Source organism: Hemitrygon akajei, chromosome 2 (genome assembly GCF_048418815.1).
Source record: "Hemitrygon akajei chromosome 2, sHemAka1.3, whole genome shotgun sequence".
Classification (NCBI taxonomy): domain Eukaryota; kingdom Metazoa; phylum Chordata; class Chondrichthyes; order Myliobatiformes; family Dasyatidae; genus Hemitrygon; species Hemitrygon akajei.
In genome coordinates, this window is record NC_133125.1 from 60,001 (window position 1) to 80,892 (window position 20,892).

Genomic DNA, 20,892 nt, shown 5'->3' on the forward strand with positions numbered 1-20,892 from the left:
TGTTGCGGTGTCCTGCCGCGATGTCAGTTCAGATGTGGACAACAGTCCCACCTGCTGGTCTCCTGCTGCAAGGAATGATCTCTTGTAGACAACAATCCCACCTTGTGCTGTCCTGCCACCATAACAGTTTGGTCGTTGACAATACTCCCACCTGGTGGTGTCCCGCCATAATGACAGGTTAGTTGTGGACAACACTCCCCCCTAGTGGTGTCCTGTTGCAAGGACATGTCCTGTGTGGATATGACTCCCACCTGTTGGTGTTCCGTCGCAATGACAGTTCCACTGTCGATAACAATCTCACCTGTTGGTGCTCTGTTGTAATGACACACCCGCTGTGGACAACACCCCCACACTACAGTGTACCACCACGATGACACGTCCGTTATGGACAATACTCCCAGCTGCTGGTGTCCTGCTGCAATGTGAGTTCCATTGTAGACAATACTCCCACATCGTGGTGCCCTGCCACGATGTTCATATAACCATATAACAATTACAGCATGGAAACAGGCAATCTCAGCCCTTCTAGTCCATGCTGAACGCTTACACTCACTGTCAGTTCCGCTGTGGACAGAAGTCCCACCTGCTGGTGTCCTGCTGAAGGACTGATCCCATGTAGACTATACTTGCACCTGGAGGTGTCCTGCCGCAAAGATAGTTCGGCTATGGACAAGACTCCCACCTGATGGTGTCCTGCCATAACTACAGATTATATGTGGACAACACTCCCACCTGGTGTTATCCTGCCACAATGACAGGTCTGCCATGGGCAACCTTCCAACTAGTGTCCTGCCGTAATGATTGGCTCAGTGTGGACATGACTTCCACTTGGTGGGGTCCAGTCGCAATGATAGTTCGGCTGTCGACAACACTCCGAGCAGGTGGTGCTCTGACGTAATGACATGCCCACTGTGGGCAACACTCCCACTTGGTAGTGATCTGCCACAATGACAGGTCCGCTGTGGAATACATTCCCCCCTGGTGGGTACTGCTGCGATATCAGTTCAGGTGTGGACAACAATCCCACCTGCTGGTGTCCTGCCGTAAGGACTGATCCCTTGTAGACAACACTTCTATCTTGTGGTGTCCTGCTGCAATGACAGATCAGGTGTGGACAATACTCCGATCTGGTGGTGTCCTGCCGTAACGACTGGTTAGATGTGCACAACACTCCCACCTGGTAGTGTCTTGCCTCAATGACAGGCCTGCTGTGGATAACATTCCCATCTGGTGTTGTCCTCCCAGGATATCAGTTCTGGTGTGGACAACACTGCCACCTGCTGGTGTCCTGCCACAAGGACTGATCCCTGTTAGACAGCATTTCTATCTTGTGGTGTCCTGCTGCAATGACAGTTTGGCCGTGGATAATACTCCCACTTGATGGTGTCCTGCCATAACGACAATGACAGTTGCAATGACAGTTCCGCTGTCGACAACAGTCTGACCTGTTGCTGTTCTGTCATAATGACATGCCCACTGTGGACAACACTCCCACCCTGTAGTGTCCTGCCACAATGACGTCCGCTATGGACAATGCTCCCAGCTGGTGGTGTCCTGCCGCAATGACAATTCGGCTTTTGACAACACTCCGAGTTGGTGGTGTCCTGCTGTAATGACAAACCTGCTATGGACAACACTCCCACTGGTGGTGTCCTGCCTTAATGATAGGCCCAGTGTGGACATGACTTCCACCTGGTGGTGTCCTGCCGCAATGACAGGTCCGGTGTGGACATGGCTCCCACCTGGTGGGGTCCAGTTGCAACGATAGTTCGGCTGTCGAAAACACTCTGAGCTGGTGGTGCTCTGACATAATGACATGCCCGCTGTGGGCAACACTCCCACTTGGTGGTGACCTGCCACAATTACAGGTCTGCTGTGGAATACATTCCCACCTGATGGGTCCTGCTGCGATATCAGTTCTGGTGTGGACAATAATCCCACCTGCTGGTGTCCTGCCGTAAGGACTGATCCCTTGTAGACAACACTTCCATCTTGTGGTGTCCTACTGCAATGACAGATCAGGCATGGACAATACTCCCACCTGGTGGTGTCCTGGCAGTATGACAGGTTGGCTGTGGACAATACTCCCACTTGTCTTGCCACAACGACTGGTCCGCTGTGGATTCCATTCCCAGCTGGTGGTGCCCTGCAGCAATGTCAGTTCTGGCTGGTGTCCTAGCGCAAGGGTTGATCCCCTGTAGACAACACACCTCCCTTGTGGTGTTCTGGTGCAATAACACTTCAGCTGTGGAAAATACTCCCACCTGGTGGTGTCTTGCCTCAATGACAGACCTGCTGTGGATAACATTCCCATCTGGTGTGGACAACACTGCCACCTGCTGATGTACTGCCGCAAGGACTGATCCCTTGTAGACAGCACTCCCATCTTGTGGTGTCCTGCTGCAATGACAGGTTAGATGTGGACAACATTCCCACCTGGTGGTGTCCTGCCGTAATGACAAACCTGCTATGGACAACACTCCCACCTGGTGGTGTTCTGCTATAACAACAGATCCCCTGTTGGCAATAATTGCACTGGTGGTGTCTTCCCTTAATGACAGGTCCAGTGTGGACATGACTCTCACCTGGTGGTGTCCTGTAGCAATGTCAGATCCACTGTCAACAACAGTCTGACCTGTTGGTGTTCTGTTGTAATGACATGCCCTCTGTGGACAACACTCCCACCCTGTAGTGTCCTGCCGCAAGCACAGGTCTGCTTTGGACAATATTAAACATGGTGGTGCTCTGTCGCAATGACAGTTCGGTTGTGGACAACACTCCCACCTGGTGGTGAATGGTCGTAATGACAATTTGGCTTTCTACAGCACTCCGAGCTGGTGGTGTTCTGCCACAATGACCGGTCCGCTGTAGGTAACATTCCCACCAAGTGGTGTCCTGCCACAAGGACTGATCCCATGTAGACAACACTCCCACCTGGTGGTGTCCTGCTGCAATGAGAATTTGGCCGTGGATAATACCCCCACTTGATGGTGTCCTGCCATAACGACAGATCAGATGTGGAGAACACTCCCACTTGGTGGTGTTAGATGTGCACAACACTCCCACCTGGTAGTGTCCTGGCAAAATGACCCTAACCCTAACCCTAACCTCTCCCAGCCAAACACATATATCCACCAGCCCAACATCCAAACCTAATCCTAAGGTTCAAAAGGGGCACACCCCCCCCCACAAACCATTGGCACTTCCCGATTAACCCTGGCTTCAGCCCCACAAACCCAATGTCAATAGACAATAGACAATAGGTGCAGAAGTAGACCATTCAGCCCTTTGAGCCTGCACCGCCATTCTGAGATCATGGCTGATCATCTACTATCAATACCCGGTTTCTGCCTTGTCCCCATATCCCTTGATTCCTCTATCCATATGATACCTATCTAGCTCCTTCTTGAAAGCATCCAGAGAATTGGCCTCTACTGCCTTCCGAGGCAGTGCATTCCAGACCCCCACAACTCTCTGGGGGAAGAAGTTTGTCCTAAATGACCTACCCCTTATTCTCAAACCATGCCCTCTGGTACCAGACTCTCCTAGCATCTGGAACAGATGCTATGTCAGGAGAGGCAAGATTAAATAAAGGCAAGTGCTGGACCTGGTTAATGAAGGCATGGGCCAGATCAAAGTGGCAGGGTCGTGTGAAACTGAATCTCAAGTGATGAGATCTGTCCTCTGTGCATAGCATTCCCATGTAGTTGTGTCCTGCTGCAATGTCAGTTCAGGTGTGGACAACAGTCCCACCTGCTGGTGTCCTGCTGCAAGGACCAATCTCTTGTAGATGACAATCCCACCTTGTGCTGTCCTGCCACAATGACAGTTTGGCTGTAGACAATACTCCCACCTGATTGTGTCCTGCCATAATGACACATCACATGTGGACAACACTCCCACCTAGTGGTGTCCTGTTGCAAGGACAGGTCCTGTGCAGACGTGACTCCTACCTGGTGGAGTCCCATCGCAATGACTGTTCCACTGTCGACAACAGTTCGACCTGTTGGTGTCCTGTCCCAATGACAGGTTCACTATGGACAACATTCCCACCTGGTGGTGTCCTGCCGCAATGACAATTCGGCTTTCGACAATACTCCGAGCTGGTGGTGTTCTGCCGTAATGACATGCCTGCTGTGGACAACATTCCCAGCTGGTGGTGTCTTGCTGCAATCTTAGTTCCGGTGTGGTCAACAGTCCCACCTGGTGGTGTCCTGGCAGAATGACCATAATCCTGACTCTAACCCTAACGTGGAGAGGCAAGATCCAACAAAGGGTTAGGACTTGGCCTAGCTACATTGTGTCCTGCCACAATGACGGGTAAACTGTGGATAGCACTCCCATATCGTGGTGTCCTGCCGCGATGTCCATATAACCATATAATGATATAACAATTACAGCATGGAAACAGGCCATCTCAGCCCTCCTAGTCCATGCCGAACGCTTATTCTCACTGTCAGTTCCGCTGTGGACAAAAGTCCTACCTGCTGGTGTCCTGCTTCAAGGACTGATCCCATGTAGACGATACTCGCACCTTGAGGTGTCCTGCCGCAAAGATAGTTCGGCTAGGGTCAAGACTCCCACCTAATGGTGTCCTGCCATAACTACAGATCATATGTGGACAACACTCCCACCTGGTGGTGTCCTGCCATAATGACAGGTCTGCCATGGGCAACCTTCCAACTGGTGGTGTCCTGACGTAATGACAAATCTGCTATGGACAACACTCCCACTGGTGGTGCCCTGCCTCAATGATAGGCCCAGTGTGGACATGACTCACACCTGGTGGTGTCCTGCCGCAATGACAGTTCCTGTGTGGACAACACTCTCATCTAGTGGTGTCCTGTCGCAATGACAGGTCCGGTGTGGACATGACTCCCACCTGGTGGTGTCCTGTTGCAATGACAGGCCCGCTGTGGATAACATTCCCATCTGGTGTATTCCTCCCAGGATATCAGTTCCGGTGTGGGCAACACTGTCACGTCCTGGTGTCCTGCTGCAATGATAGATCAGATATGGACAGTACTCCTACCTGGTCATGTCCTGCCATAATGACAGGTTAGATGTGGACAACACTCCCACCTGGCGGTGTCCTGCCACAATGACAGGTCTGTGGTGGACAACATTCCAACTGGTGGTGTTGCCATAATGACAAACCTGCTATGGACAACACTCCCACCTGTTGATGTCTTGCTATAACAACAGATCCCCTGTGGATAACACTTGCACTGGTGGTGTCTTCCCTTAATGACAGGTCCAGTGTGGACATGACTCTCACCTGGTGGTATCCCGTAGCAATGACAGTTCCGCTGTCGACAACAGTCTGACCTGTTGGTGTTCTGCTGTAATGACATGCCCTCTGTGGACAACACGCCCACCCTGTCGTGTCCTGCCACAAGGACAGGACCGCTATGGACAACATTAAACATGGTGGTGCCCTGTTGCAATGACACTTCGGTTGTGGACAACACTCCCACCTGGTGGTGTATGGTCGCATTGACAATTCGGCTTTCTACAACACTCCGAGCTGGTGGTGTTCTGCGTTCGCTGTGGATTACATTCCCACCAGGTTGTGTCCTGCCATAAGGACTGATCCCATGTAGACAACACTCCCACTTGGTGGTGTCCTGCTGCATTGACAGTTTGGCTGTGTCTTGATGGTGTCTTGCCGTAATGACAGATCAGACGTGCACAACACTCCCACCTGGTGGTGTCCTGCTGCATTGACAGTTTGGCTGTGTCTTGATGGTGTCTTGCCGTAATGACAGATCAGACGTGCACAACACTCCCACCTGGTGGTGTCTTGGCAAAATGACCCTAACCCTGACTCTAACCCTAACGCAGACAGGCAAGATCCAACAAAGGCAAGAGCTGGACCTCGTTAATGAAGGCGTGGGCCAGATCAAATTGGCAGGGTCAGGTGAAACTGAATTTCAAGTGACGAGATCAAAAAGCACAAGAGGGCTGATTCGCCCACTGCCCACATACTCTCAACCTAACCCTAACCCAAGTTCACTCCACTACACCATAGGTTTGGGTATCCCAACCCTAACCCTCACACCACTGCAAGATCCCATGGCCCCACTACCCAGCCATACACCTTAGCCCAACACCTCCAACCATTCAGCACACTCCAAAAAACCCTACGTCTCTCCCCAGCAGAAGGCCAGGTTCAACCCACACCACCAGTACCCAGATTCACCCAATATTACCAGCAGTTAGGCACCTAGTCCAATCCTCCCCCCTTTAACAAGGGCAACCCCCCCCCGCACACCCCAAATAACCTAAGCCGGTCCCCAAAAAGGACAGCCCCACCTCCCAGCCATACCCCTAATTCTAATACCCCTAACCCTCCTACACTCCCCCATACACCTGAACCCTCTTCCCACCAGGGAGCCAAGTTCACCCCACATCACCAGTACCATGCCACCTCACAAACATCCCCAGTCCTACCCTTTACCCTAACCCTAACTTCCAATGGACAGCGCACCCTAACTAAACTAGACAGCACCTCAAATAACCCAAACCACACCACACAAAAGGGCTTACATAACGGTCCTTTACCCTATCCATAAACCTAACATCTCCAACCCTGCTACACACCCCCATAAACCCAAGCCATCAAGGAGCCAGGTTCACCCAATATCACCAGCAGTTAGGCTCCTGGTCCAGTTCTCCCCCCTACTGCAACGGGATCCCCCCCCATGCCATTTGCCACCCTACCCCAGCTCCCTTCGCCAGGAATCCTCAACCCCCATTGCTTAACCCTATCCCCAGGCCGGTCCCTCTCCACAACACCCCTCAATTAGCTGCTGCACAACCCTCACATCACAGCACCTAGTCCCTACAAAAAAAACCCAAATCCAAATCCAAAGCACTATCCATAAACAATAACTTCACCATTTTAACTTTAACTCCAGAATGGAGATTAATGAGAAGGAAGATCCCAATAAAGGCAAGTTGGGGACCGAGATGATGACAACATGGACCAAAAACAAAGTGGCAGGGTGAAGTGAATGGCATCTCCAGTACGAGATCCACAAACACGAGAGGGTTATTTTGCCCACTGCCCGCATACTCGCATCCTAACCCTAACCCAAGTTCAGTCCACTACACCATAGGTTTGGGTAGCCCAACCCTAACCCTCACACCACCGCAAGATCCCGTGGCCCCACTACCCAGCCATACACCTTGGCCCAACACCTCCAACCCTTCAGCACACCCCCATAAACCCTAGGACTCTACCCAGCAGAAGGTCAGGTTCACCCCACACCACCAGTACCCAGATTCACCCAATATCACCAGCAGTTAGGCTGCTAGTCCAGTCCTCCCCACTACTAAAAGGGCAAACACCCCCGCACACCCCAAATAACCCAAGCCAGTTCCAAAAAGGACAGTCCCACCTCCCAGCTATACCCCTAATCCTAACACCTCTAACCCTCCTACACTCCCCTATAAAACCTAGGCCTCTCCCCACCAGGAAACCATGTTCACCCCACTTCACCAGCACCACGCCACCCCACAAACATTCCCAATCCCACCCTTCATCCTGACCCTAACTTCCTATGGACCGCGCACACTGTGTTATAGCACCCCAAATAACACAGGCCAGTCCCCAAAAAGGACAGCCCCACATCCCAGCCATACCCCTAAACCTAACACCCCTAACCCCCCTACACTCCCTCACACACCTGAACCCTCTTCCCACCAGGGGGCCAAGTTCACCCCACAAACATCCCCAGTCCTACCCTTTACCCTAACCCTAACTTCCAATGGACCGTGCACCCCAACTAAACCGGACAGCACCCCAAATAACCCAAATCACATTACACAAAAGGGCTTACATAACTGTCCTTTGTCCTATCCCTAAACCTAACATCTCCAACCCTGCTACACACCCCCATAAACCCAAGCCATCAAGGAGCCAAGTTCACCCAATATCACCAGCAGTTAGGCTCCTAGTCCAGTTCTCCCCCCTACTGCAATGGGATTCCCCCCCCCCCCCCGCAATGCCATTTGCCACCCTATCCCAGCTCCCTTCACCGGGATTCCACAACCCCCATTACCTACCCTATCCCCAGGCCAGTCCCTCCCCACAACACCCCTCAATTAGCTGCCGCACAACTCCCAGATCACAGCACCCAGTCCCTACAAAAAAACCTCAAATCCAAATCCAAACCACTATCCATAAACAATATCTCCACAATTTTAACTTAAACTCCAGAATGGAGGTTAACGAGGAGGAAGATCCCAATAAAGGCAAGTTGGGGACCAAGATGATCACAACGTGGGCCAAAACAAAGTGGCAGGGTGAAGTGAACGACATCTCCACTACGAGATCCACAAACACTAGAGGGTTATTTTGCCCACTGCCCGCGTACTTGCATCCTAACCCTAACCCACCCCACAAACATCCCCAACCCTACACTTCACCCGAATCCTAACTTTCAATGGACCGCACACCCCAACTAAACCAGACAGCACCCCAAATAACCCAAGCCAGTCCTCAAAAGGAGCTTACGTAACACCTGCCCCTCCTGTCCCCTCTTGCACCCCACCCCACCATCAGCTCGGGTGCGCTCTCAACCACTCTCTCCACCGCAAGGTCCCGCAGCCCCATCTTCCAGCCATACCCCTAATCCTAACACCTCTATCCCTCCTACATTCCCCCATAAACCTGAACCCTCTCCCCACCATGATGCCAAGTTCACCCCACATCACCAGTACCACGCCACCCCACAAACATCCCCAATCCTACCCTTCACCCTAACCCTAACTTCCAATGGACCGCGCACCCCAACTAAACTGGACAGCACCCCAAATAACCCAAATCACACCACACAAAAGGGCTTATGTAACAGTCCTTTGCCCTACCCCTAAACCTAACATCTCCAACCCTGCAGCACACCCCCAAAAACCCAAGCCATCAAGGGGCTAAATTCACCCAATATCACCAGCAATTAGGCTCCTATTCCAGTCCTCCCCCCTACTGCAAGGGCTCAACACCCACCCCACTGCATTGCCATTTGCCAGCCCACCCCACCTCTCTTTGCTGTGAATCCTCAAAACCATTACTTAACTCTACCCTCAGGCCGATCCCTCCATACAGCACCCCTCAATTAGCTGCTACAAAACCCCCAGATCACAGCACCCAGTCCCTATAAAAAACCTCAAATCCAAAACACTATCCATAAGCAATAACTCCACCATTTTTACTTAAACTCCAGAATGGAGATTAATGAGGAGGAAGATCCCAATAAAGGCAAGTCTAGGACTGAGATGATGACAACGTGGGACAAAAACAAAGTGGCAGGGTGAAGTGAACGGCATCTCCAGTATGAGATCCACAAACACTAGAGGGTTATTTTGCCCACTGCCCGCATACGCACATCCTAACCCTAATGTGAGACCAGCAGGCCCGGAGACCAACACGTGCAGTGAAGTTTTGGCACCATCCACTGGACGGTGGACCTCGTTAACCTTCTCGACGCTGATGCGGCCCCACTGCCCCTACCACAGAGACAGAGAAGACGTCGGGTGCATCCCTCCCCACCCACGAGTCCCTCTGAGATGACGCAATCCAACCTAGGAGTACAGGAGCCCCAGCTCACCACTCCCACGGCTTCCCCAACCCAGGACTCCAGTGAATCAGCACCCCACCACACACCGGTGCAGATGGGCAGACAGACAAGGGGAGCCAGTACACAAGGACCGAGCAAGTCTTCCATCCCAGGGAACCACACAGCCCGAGAGTCGCAGGACAGGAGACGGACAAGAGGACAGGTAAGCCCCATTTGCAACAGCCAGGAGGGTCAAATAACTAGGCATCCTAACTCTAAACAGAAAACTGTAACTTGGGAACTAAGGCCCCTGAAACCTTTACTAATTATAGGGGACTCTAACATTTCCAGGATGAAAAGATGTCCTAATAAGGATGTTCAATTGGACAGCTTTCTGGGAGCCAAATTCATCCATGCCTCTGCTGTCCTGAAAAGTTAGAACCACATCTGGAAACTAAGAAGGTTATCATTGCCTTTGGAATAAACGACAGGTCACATAATCCAACAACAGCGACTAAACAGCTTCAGCAACTACTAAGTTAAATTACCCCATGCCAGTATCTGGGTACCAGAATTAAACTTTAGCCACAGTTTGACAGAGGCAGAACAAGCAACCCTGGGCCAACTAAACAAGTTTATTAGAACTAAGAATTATATCCCTGCAATCCCGGCGAGGCAGTTTAAGGTAGACACAGACCAGATCCATTTGACAGAGAGCACAGTCCAGACAATAGTCAAGAGGTGGATGCAGTCTACGACTGGGAGAGACCATCGTGAACCTCTCCCGTACGTTCACCCCTACAGAAACCCAGCAAAAGGTTCTGAACAGGGGCCTCACTTTTGTACCGACTGCAAAACTCCATAAGGAGCAGATTGAGAGGGACGTGGATAAGTTCTATAGGAGATTGGTACTCGTTGACTTTTTTCGTGAGTCAAAACGTAGAAAGACCCCTTTCACCCCTCCCTCAGACTGAATGCCCAAGAGGAGGTACAGGTCAGAAGCGATTCTGGAATTTGAGAGCACAGTGGATGAGATAATAGAGAGGGAGAGGGAAGTACAGGATAAGCCCAATCCAACTTGGTAGGAGAGAGCAGCCCTGACAGAACTGAGGGAAAACATGGACATTGTCATCAAACCAGCGGATAAAGGGAGCAGCATAGTTATCATGGACAAACAGCAATACCTATTTGAGGCACACAGACAATTAAACAACACGGAGCACTACACTAAACTAAAGGAACCCATATACTGGGAAACACACACAGAAATTAGGAACATCTTGCAAGAACTGGAAAGGACTAGATACCTTGAAGAGAAGCAAGTAGATACCTGACAGGGATACAGCCACGAGCAAGAAAGTTCTATATCCTCCCCAAAATACACAAGAACCCAGACTCACGTACTGTTCCTGGGGAAATACCACCCGGCAGGCCCATCGTATCAGACTGCAGCAGTGAGTCATACAGGATAGCAGAGTTCATTGATGCCTGCCTTAACCCACTATCACAGAAACACTCCAGCTACATCAAGGACACATATCACTTTGTCTGGATAGTCAATTCCATGTCAGTGCCCCCTGAGGCCATACTCTTCACCATGGACATTGAAAGCCTATACACCAATATTGAAATGGACAGGGGCATAGAGACAGTGAGGGACATCCTACGGAAGAACCCACAGCTAGGGAGACCAGTGGAGGTCTTGCTAGAACTCCTTCACCTCAGCCTGACTAAAAATTACTTCGAATTCAATGATGAATTCTACTTACAAGTCAGGGGCACAACAATGGGAAGGAAGTTTGTTCCAGCTGATGCCAATATATACACGGCAAAGTGGGAGGAAACAGTCTATACAAAGTGCTCCAAAAAGCCCATTTGTCTCTATAGATACCTGGATGACATCTGGGGAGTGTAAACACACTCGGAGGTAGAATTAGAGGAATTTATTCAAATCCTAAACGCTCATCATCCATCCATTAAGGTTAAGGCCAGAACAAACAGGGAGAAAATTGACTTCCTGGACACTATGGTATTTAAACTAGAACCAGACCTCCCAGCTTACCCCCACAGGGTAGGATGCATCCCCAACACATGGTCCTGCCCTGAAACCTAACATCTTCACACCTCATAAACACAGATCATCTTCTCGCCGGGGGACCAAACTCACCCCACACCACCAGTTATATCTTCTGCCACTCAGCGGACCCCCCCCACCCCAACCCTACCCCCCCAACCTAATCCTAATGTCCAAAGGACCACATACCCCAACTAAACCGGATGGCACCTCAGTGGAGCCTGGCCACACCCCCACTAGGGGACCTACTTAACACTGGACCCAATGTTCCTTTTCTTCCCACCTCCCCCCCCCCCCCATGGGGGAGCCTGCATGCACATTCCTCAGCCATATCCCTAAACATAACAACTTCACCCATCCTATGCACCCCATAAACCTGAGCACTCGCTCCACCAGGGGTCCAAGTTCAATCCACCACACCATTGGTTTGGATACTCTAACCCTAACCCTCCCACCATCGCAAGATCCCGTGACCCCATTACCCAGCCACACACCTCAGCCTAACACCTCCAACCTTTCAGCACACCCCCATAAACCCTAGGCCTCTCCCCACCAGAAGGCCAGATACACCCCACATCACCAGTACGACGCCACCCCACAAACATCCCCAACCCTACACTTCAGCCTAATCCTAACTTCCAAGGGACCGCACACCCCAACTAAATCAGGCAGCACCCCAAATAACCCAAGCCAGTCCCCAAAAAGGACAGCCCCACCTCCCAGCCACACCCCTAATCCTAACACCTCTAACCCTCCTACACTTCCCCATAAACCTGAACCCTCTCCCAACCAGGGAGTCAAGTTCACCCCACATCACCAGTACCACACCACCCCACAAACATCACCAGTCCTACCCTTCACCCTGACCCTAACTTCCAATGGACTGCGCACCCCAACTAAACTGGACAGCACCCCAAATAACCCAAATCACACCACACAAAAGGGCTTATGTAACAGTCCTTTGCCCTACCCCTAAACCTAACATCTCCAACCCTGCTACACACCCCCATAAACCCAAGCCATCAAGGAGCCAGATTCACCCGATATCACCAGCAGTTAGGCTCCTAGTCTAGTCCTCCCCCCTACTGCAAGGGCAGCCCCCCCCCCCCCCCCCCGCAATGCCATTTGCCACCCCACCTCACCTCCCTTTGTCGGGAATCCTCAACCCCCATTACCTAACTCTTTCCCCAGGCCGGTCCCTCCCCATAACACCCCTCAATTAGCTGCTGCACAACCCTCAGATCACAGCACCCAGCCCCTACAAAAAACCTCAAATCCAAAACACTATCCGTAAACAATAACTCCACCATTTTAACTTAAACTCCAGAATGGAGGTTAACGAGGAGGAAGATCCCAATAAAGGCAAGTCGGGGACCGAGATGATGACAACGTGGGCCAAAACAAAGTGGCAGGGTGAAGTGATACTGCATCTCCAATATGAGATCCACAAACACTAGAGGGTTATTTTGCCCACTGTCCGCATACTCGCATCCTAACCCTAACCCTAATGCCACCGAAAGGGATCACCAGCCAGGCGCACAGACTGACCAAATTTATTAGGCCTGCGAACCCTTCTCAAGAAACGCTTTGTAAAATTGCTGCGAATGTGGATGCTTGGGCTAAAGAAACAAGACGAATTTTAATTGGGCATTACCAAAGTAGCCTGCAAGAATTGGAACTAAAATTTATTGAATCGAATCTGACTGATCACTTACAAGAAGCGGTTGCCAAAGCCATAATCTGGAACAAATGAAATCTAAAGGACAAATTTCAAATCAAATTGGAGGTGGCCCAGAAACATATTTTCGATCTGATCTCGGGACCTGTGCCAGCACGGCAGGCCGCTGTGGACCGAACCCATGAGGGACCCCACGCTTCCCCACTGACCACAGGAGCCCCAACCCAGGGGGAGGAGAGGAACAGACCCTTGACCTCCAGAGACGACTTCTGGGTTAGCCATGACCGGACCCGTGTCACACCCGAGCCCCGGGAAGAGACCGCCCAGGCTGCACCTCGTCCGTCGGCACCGAGTAAAGCGAACCTATGTCCAGTGGTAGTGCTGCGAGACATTTTTGAACTGGCACGCCTGCAAAATAGCATGTGCAGTGGAAGTACTGGCATGTGCAGTGGAAGTACCCGAGGGCGCTGGAGTTCGTTAACCCTCTCGACGCCGATGTGGCCCCACCGCCACTGCCGCAGAGACAGAGATGACGCTGGGTGTGCCCCTCCCCTCCCATGAGCCCCTCTGAGAAGACGCAATCCAACCTAGGAGCACAGGAGCCCCAGCTCACCACTCCCACGACTTCCCCAACCCAGGACTCCGGGGAATCAGCACCCCACCCCACACCGGTATGAATGGGCAGACAGACAAGGGGAACCAGTGCACAAGGACCGAGCAAGAATTAGAGGAATTTAGTCAAATCCTAAATACTCATCATCCATCTATTAAGGTTAAGGCCATAACAAACAGGGAGAAAATTGACTTCCTGGACACTATGGTATTTAAACTAGAACCAGAAAACGGCAACCAGAAACTAGCTACCAAAGGATTCTTTAAGACCACAGACACACACACCCTCCTGCACACAGGGAGCCACCATCCCAAACACACCTTCAGAGGCATTGTCAAAGGACAGCTGACCCGGTTTCACCGCATTTGCACCAGGGCAGAGGACTTCCACCAGGCCACAACTATCCTCTTCTCTACACTTAGACACAGGGCCTACAGCAGACGGAGACTCAGACACATCAAATCTGACTTTTTAAAAAGTATTACAAATCCCCGACCACAGAACAACACAACATGGAAACCACCCTTGATAACAGGATACAGTGGGATGGCAGTGAATATCCACAGGACAGTCAAAACACACTTTGAAGAACTAAAAGCGGAAGGGGGGACACTGGGACAATACACCATAGCTTCAGCCTTCAAAAGGGGTAGAAATCTGAAAGACATACTAGTCAGTATCAAAGTACGGGCAGCGCTAAACTGCGAGGTGGGAAACTGCAGGGCATGCATATACCATAGAACCATAGAACCATAGAACGTTACAGCACAGAAACAGGCCTTTTGGCCCTTCTTGGCTGTGCCGAAGAATTTTTCTGCCTAGTTCCACTGACCTGCACCTGGGCCATATCCCTCCATACCCCTCTTATCCATATACCTGTCCAAGTTTTACTTAAATGTCAAAAGTGTGCCGGCATTCACCACTTCATCTGGCAGATCATTCCACACTCCCACCACTCTCTGAGTGAAGAAGCCCTCCCAATGTTCCCTTTAAACTTTTCCCCCTTCACCCTTAACCCATGACCTCTGGTTTTTATTCTCCCCTGGCCTCAGTGGAAAAAGCCTGCTTGCATTCATTCTATCTATACCTATCATAATTTTATACACCTCTATCAAATCACGCCTCGTTCTCCTACGCTCCAGGGGATAAAGTCCTAACCTATTCAACCTTTCTCTGTAACTCAGTTTCTCAAGTCCCGGCAACATCCTTGTAAACCTACTCTGCACTCTTTCAACCTTATTAATATCCTTCCTGTAATTAGGTGATCAAAACTGCACACAATACTCCAAATTTGGTCTCACCAATGTCTTATACAACCTCACCATTACATTCCAACTCTTATACTCAATACTTTGATTTATAAAGGCCAATGTACCAAAAGCTCTCTTTACAACCCTATCTACTTGTGATGCCACTTTTAGGGAATTATGTATCTGTACTCCCAGATCCCTCTGTTCTACTGCACTCCTCACTGTCCTACCATTTACCTTGTATGTTCTACCTTGGTTTGACCTTCCGAAGTGCAATACCTCATGCTTGTCCACATTAAACTCCATCTGCCATTTTCCTGCCCATTCCTCCAACTGGTCCAAATCCCTCTGCAAGCTTTGAAAACCTTCCTCACTGTCCACTACACCTCCAAACTTTGTATCATCAGCAAATGTGCTGATCCAATTTACCACATTATCATCCAGATCATTGATATTGATGACAAATAACAATGGACCCAGCACTGATCCCTGTGGCACACCACTAGTCACAGGCCTCCACTCAGAGTAGCAAACCTCCACTACCACTCTCTGGCTTCTTCCATTGAGCCAATGTCTAATCCAATTTACTACCTCTCCATGTATACCTAGTGACTGAATCTTCCTAACTAACCTCCCATGCGGGACCTTGTCAAAGGCCTTACTGAAGTCCGTATACAACATCCACTGCCTTCCCTTCATCTACTTTCCTGGTAGCTTCCTCAAAAAACTCTGTTAGATTGGTTAAACATGACCTACCACGCACAAAGCCATGCTGACTGCTTCTACTAAATCCCTGTCTATCCAAATACTTGTAGGTCCTATCTCTTAGTATTCCTTCGAATAATTTACCTACTACCGATGTCAAACTTACCGGCTTATAATTTCCTGGCTTACTTTTTGAGTCTTTTTTAAACAACAGAACTAATGAGCTATCCTCCAATCCTCCAGCACCTGACCTGTGGATATCAACTTTTTAAATATTTTTGCCAGGGCTCCCACAATTGCAACACTAGTCTCCCTCAAGGTCCGAGGGAATACCCTGTCAGGTCCTGGGGATTTATCTACTCTGATTTGCCTCAAGACAGCAAGCACCTCCTCCTCTTCAATCTGTGTAAGTTCCATGACCTCCCTACTTGTTTGCCTTGTTTCCACAGACTCCATTCCAGTTTCCTTAGTAAATACAGATGCAAAAAACCCATTTAATATCTCTCCCATTTCTTTTGGTTCCATACATAGCCGACCACTCTGATCTTCAAGAGGACCAATTTTATCCCTTACTATCCTTTTGCTCTTAACATACCTGTAGAAGCTCTTAGGATTATCCTTCACCCTGACTGCCAAAGCAACCTCATGTCTTCTTTTAGTCCTCCTGATTTCTTTCTTAAGTATTTTCTTACTCTTTTTATACTCCTCAAGCATCTTATTTCCTCCCTGTTGCCTATACATGTTATACATCTCTCTCTTCTTATTTATCCCTCAAGAACCAAGGTTCCTTATTCTTATTCATTTTGCCTTTAACCCTGACAGGAACATACAAACTCTGCATTCTCAATAGTTCCCCTTTGAAGGCCTTCCACTTACCAATCACATCCTTGCCAGAGAACAACCTGTCCCAATCTACGCTTTTTAGATCCTTTCTCATTTCTTCAAATTTGGCCTTTTTCCAGTTTAGAACTTCAACCCGAGGACCAGATCTATCTTTATCCATGATCAAGTTGAAACTAATGACGTTATGATCACTGGAACCAATGTGTTCCCCCACACACACTTCCGTCACCTGCCCCAACTCATTTCCTAATAGGAGATCTAATATTGCAACCTCCCTAGTTGGTACATCTATATATTGATTTAGAAAACTTTCCTGAGCACATTTCACAAACTCTAACCCATCTAGACCTTTAACAGTATGGGAGTCTCAATCAATGTGTGGAAAATTAAAATCCCCTACAATCACAACTTTCTGTCTCCTGCAGTTGTCTGTTATTTCTCTGCAGATTTGCTCCTCCAATTCTCGCTGACTATTGGGTGGTCTATAATACAACCCTACTAATGTGGTCATACCTTTCCTGTTTCTCAGCTCCACCCATATGGCCTCAGTAGACAAGCCCTCTAATCTTTCCTGCCGAAGCACTGCTGTAATACCTAAGAATTACATAAAGCATACACAACAGAGCTACAGGAAAGTGGGCCAAGATAGAGCAGAGGATAACTTGCGAACAAAAGAATGTAGTATATGCAATCCAGTGCACACAATGCCATATTATATACATTGGGGAGACGGGCAACAGCTTGAGAACCAGACTCATAGGACATCTCAGTAATATCTGAAGAGGAAACCAAAACAGACCAGTTAGTAGGCACTTCCTGGAGCATGGAACATACTCCTTAGCAATCCTGGGCCTGAAAACTAACGTAAACTGGACAAACGTCCAAAGAAAAAGAGCAGAGAGGAGATGGATTGAAACACTACAGACGTATTTCCCATACGGCCTAAAGAAGGCCTGAAAAGCTAGGCCAGCAGAAAAAAATATATCCACTAGAGGGCCAACACTGCATACAATAATAAAAGAAATTGAGAAAATCAGAGTAGGGAGGAAGAGGAGGAACCTCTTCAGTCACCCACCCAGAAACAAAATTAAGATAGGTGACCATTAAATAGAAAAGGGACATCTTACTTTGGAAATAGAGCCTAACAACTAGGCCCCACAAGAGAACCTAATTCCCCAAATAGTAACACCTAAACAGAACAGAGAGGGATAAAGCCAGAAATTATAACCCTACAAGGGATAACCACTAGGAAGAATAGACTCATAATGACCAGTTTGATCCAGACACAGCACTCGCCCTAACCTCCCAGCTTCCCCCCAACCTCCCAGCTTTCCCCCATGGGGTAGAATGCATCCTCAGCACATGGCACTGCCCTGAAACCTAACATCTTCACACCCCATAAAAATAAGTCCTCTTCTCAGCAGGGGGCTAAACTCACCCCACACCACCAGTTATGCCTTCCACCGCCCAGCGGATCCCCACCTCAACCCTAACCCCCCTGCACATAATCCTAGCGTCCAAAGGACCACATACCCCAACAAAACCGGACGTTACCCCAGTAGACCCTGACCACACCCCCACAAGGGGGCCTACTTAATACTGGACCCCATGCTCCTTTTCTTCTCACCCCCCCCATGGGGAAGCCTGCATACACATTCCTCGGCCGTATTGCTAAATATAACAACTTCACCCATCCTACGCACCCCCATAAACCTGAGCCCTCTCTCCACCAGGGTTCCAAGTTTACCCCAGTACACCATTGGTTTGGGTACTCTAACCTTCACCCAATATCAGCCGCAGTTAGGCTCCTATTCCAATCCTCCCCCTACTGCAAGGGCCCAAACCTCACCCCCTGCAATGCTGTTTGCCACCCCACCCCATCTCCCTTCGCCGTGAATCCTCAACCCCCATTACCTAACTCTACTCCCGGGCTTGTCCCTCCCCACAGCACCCCTCAATTAGCTGCTGCACAACCCCCAGATCACAGAACCCAGTCCCTACAAAAAAACACTATCCATAAGCAATAACTCCACTATTTTAAGTTAAACTCCAGAATGGAGGTTAGCTAGGAGGAAGATACCAATAAAGGCAAGTCGGGGACCGAGATGATGACAACGTTGGCTAAAAACAAAAAGGCAGGGTGAAGAGATACTGCATCTCCAGTACGAGATCCACAAACACTAGAGGGTTATTATGCCCACTGCCCGCATACTTGCATCCTAACCCTAACCCTAACCCTAATCCTAACCCTAACCTAAAAATATCATTACCCTCACAATTACATAGCTCTCATTATCCTGGTCCATGAGATAAACACAAGCTGGGCCTGATAAGCCCTGGCTGTGCCACCTCGGCAAGCTGACTAATGATTAAAGGCCCAAAACACCCAACGATCTGAGGATGCGTTACTGATGATGTGTTCCAGTGCACACCCGGTTTGTTGAACCAAGTGGTGTCGGACCACGATAATGAAAGTCATTGGCCAGATTAAACTGGCTACATCATACGAGCCTCTCCGCCATAGCACCTCATCACTCATCACTCAAAACTCCGCAGCCTTACCTCTCTCAGCCACACACATATACATCCACCAGATCCAACACTCAAAACTAATCCTAAGGTCCAAGGGGGACAAACCCAAACCCTAACCCTAACCCTAATCCTAGCCCAACACTCAAACCTAATACTAAAGTCCAAAAGGGGCACACGCCCCCCACAAACCCTAGGCACATCCCGATTAACCCTGGCTTCAGCCCCACAAACCCTAAGCACACCCTGATTATCCCTTGCTAAGCCCCCACAAACCCGATGTCCTATGTCAGGAAGGGCAAGAATCAACAAAGGCAAGTGTTGGACCTGGTCAATGAAGGTGTGGGCCAGATCAAAGTGGCAGGGTTGCGTGAAACTGAATCACAAGCGACGAGATTAAAAAGCACAAGAGGGCTGATTCGCCCACTGCCCGCATAATCTCAACCTAACCCACAAACCCTAGGCACATCCTGATTAATCCTTGACACAGCCCCATTAACCCTGGCCAAACCCCCACAAACCCGAAGTCCTGTGTCAGGAGGGGCAAGATCCAATAAAGGCAAGTGTTGGACCTGGTTAATGAAGGCATGGGCCAGATCAAAGTGGCAGGGTTGCGTGAAACTGAATCTCAAGTAACGAGATCAAAAAGCACAAGGGGGCTGATTCGCCCACTGCCTGAGTACTCCCAACCTAACCTTACAGTGACAAGTTCTTCATTTTCCCGGTCTACGAAATGCCAATAAATAAGCCCAGATACCCAAAAGTCGAGAAAGAACCAGTAAGTTAAACCCAAGCTGTGTCCACAGAAAACAACTCACTGCTAAACTCAGGAGCAGTTCTGCTGAATGCCCAGTAAACTCTGTCAATTTAACCCATGCAATCCCACGCATACAGATGCCAGGTAATGATGGAATTTAATATAGACAAGTGTGAGGTGTTGCATTTTGGAAGGACAAATCAAGGTAGGACATACAGAAGAACTTGTAGGGCATTGAGGAGTGTGGAGGAACAAAGGGATCTGGGAGTTCAGGTAGATAATCATCTGAAGATGGTGTCACCGGTAGACAGGGTTGTAAAGAAGGCTTTTGGCACCCTAGTATTCATAAATTAAAGCTTTGAGTATAGGAGTTGGGATGTTATGGTGAGGTTGTATAAGACATTAGTGTTGGCGCATGGCCTAGTGATCTGAAAGTCACTGGTTCGAGCCTCAGCTGAGGCAGTGTATTTGTGTCCTTGAGAAAGGTACTTAACAACACATTGCTCTGCGACGACACCGGTGCCAAGCTGCTTGGGTCCTAGTGCCCTTCCCTTGGACAACATTGGTGGCGTGGAGAGGGGAAGGCTTGCAGCTTGGGCAACTGTCGGTCTCCCATACAACCCTGCCCAGGCCTGAGCCCTGGAAAAACCTTCCAAGGCACAAATCCATGGTCTCACGAGACTAATGGATGCCTATTTATTTATAAGACATTGGTGAAGTGAAATTTGGAGTATTGTGTGCAGTTCTGGTCACCTAACTATAGGAAGGATATCAGTAAGATTGAAAGAGTGCAGAGAAGATTTACTAGGATGTTGCTATGTCTTCAGGATCTGAGTTACAGGGAAAGATTGAATAGGTTAGGACTTTATTACTTGGAGCATAG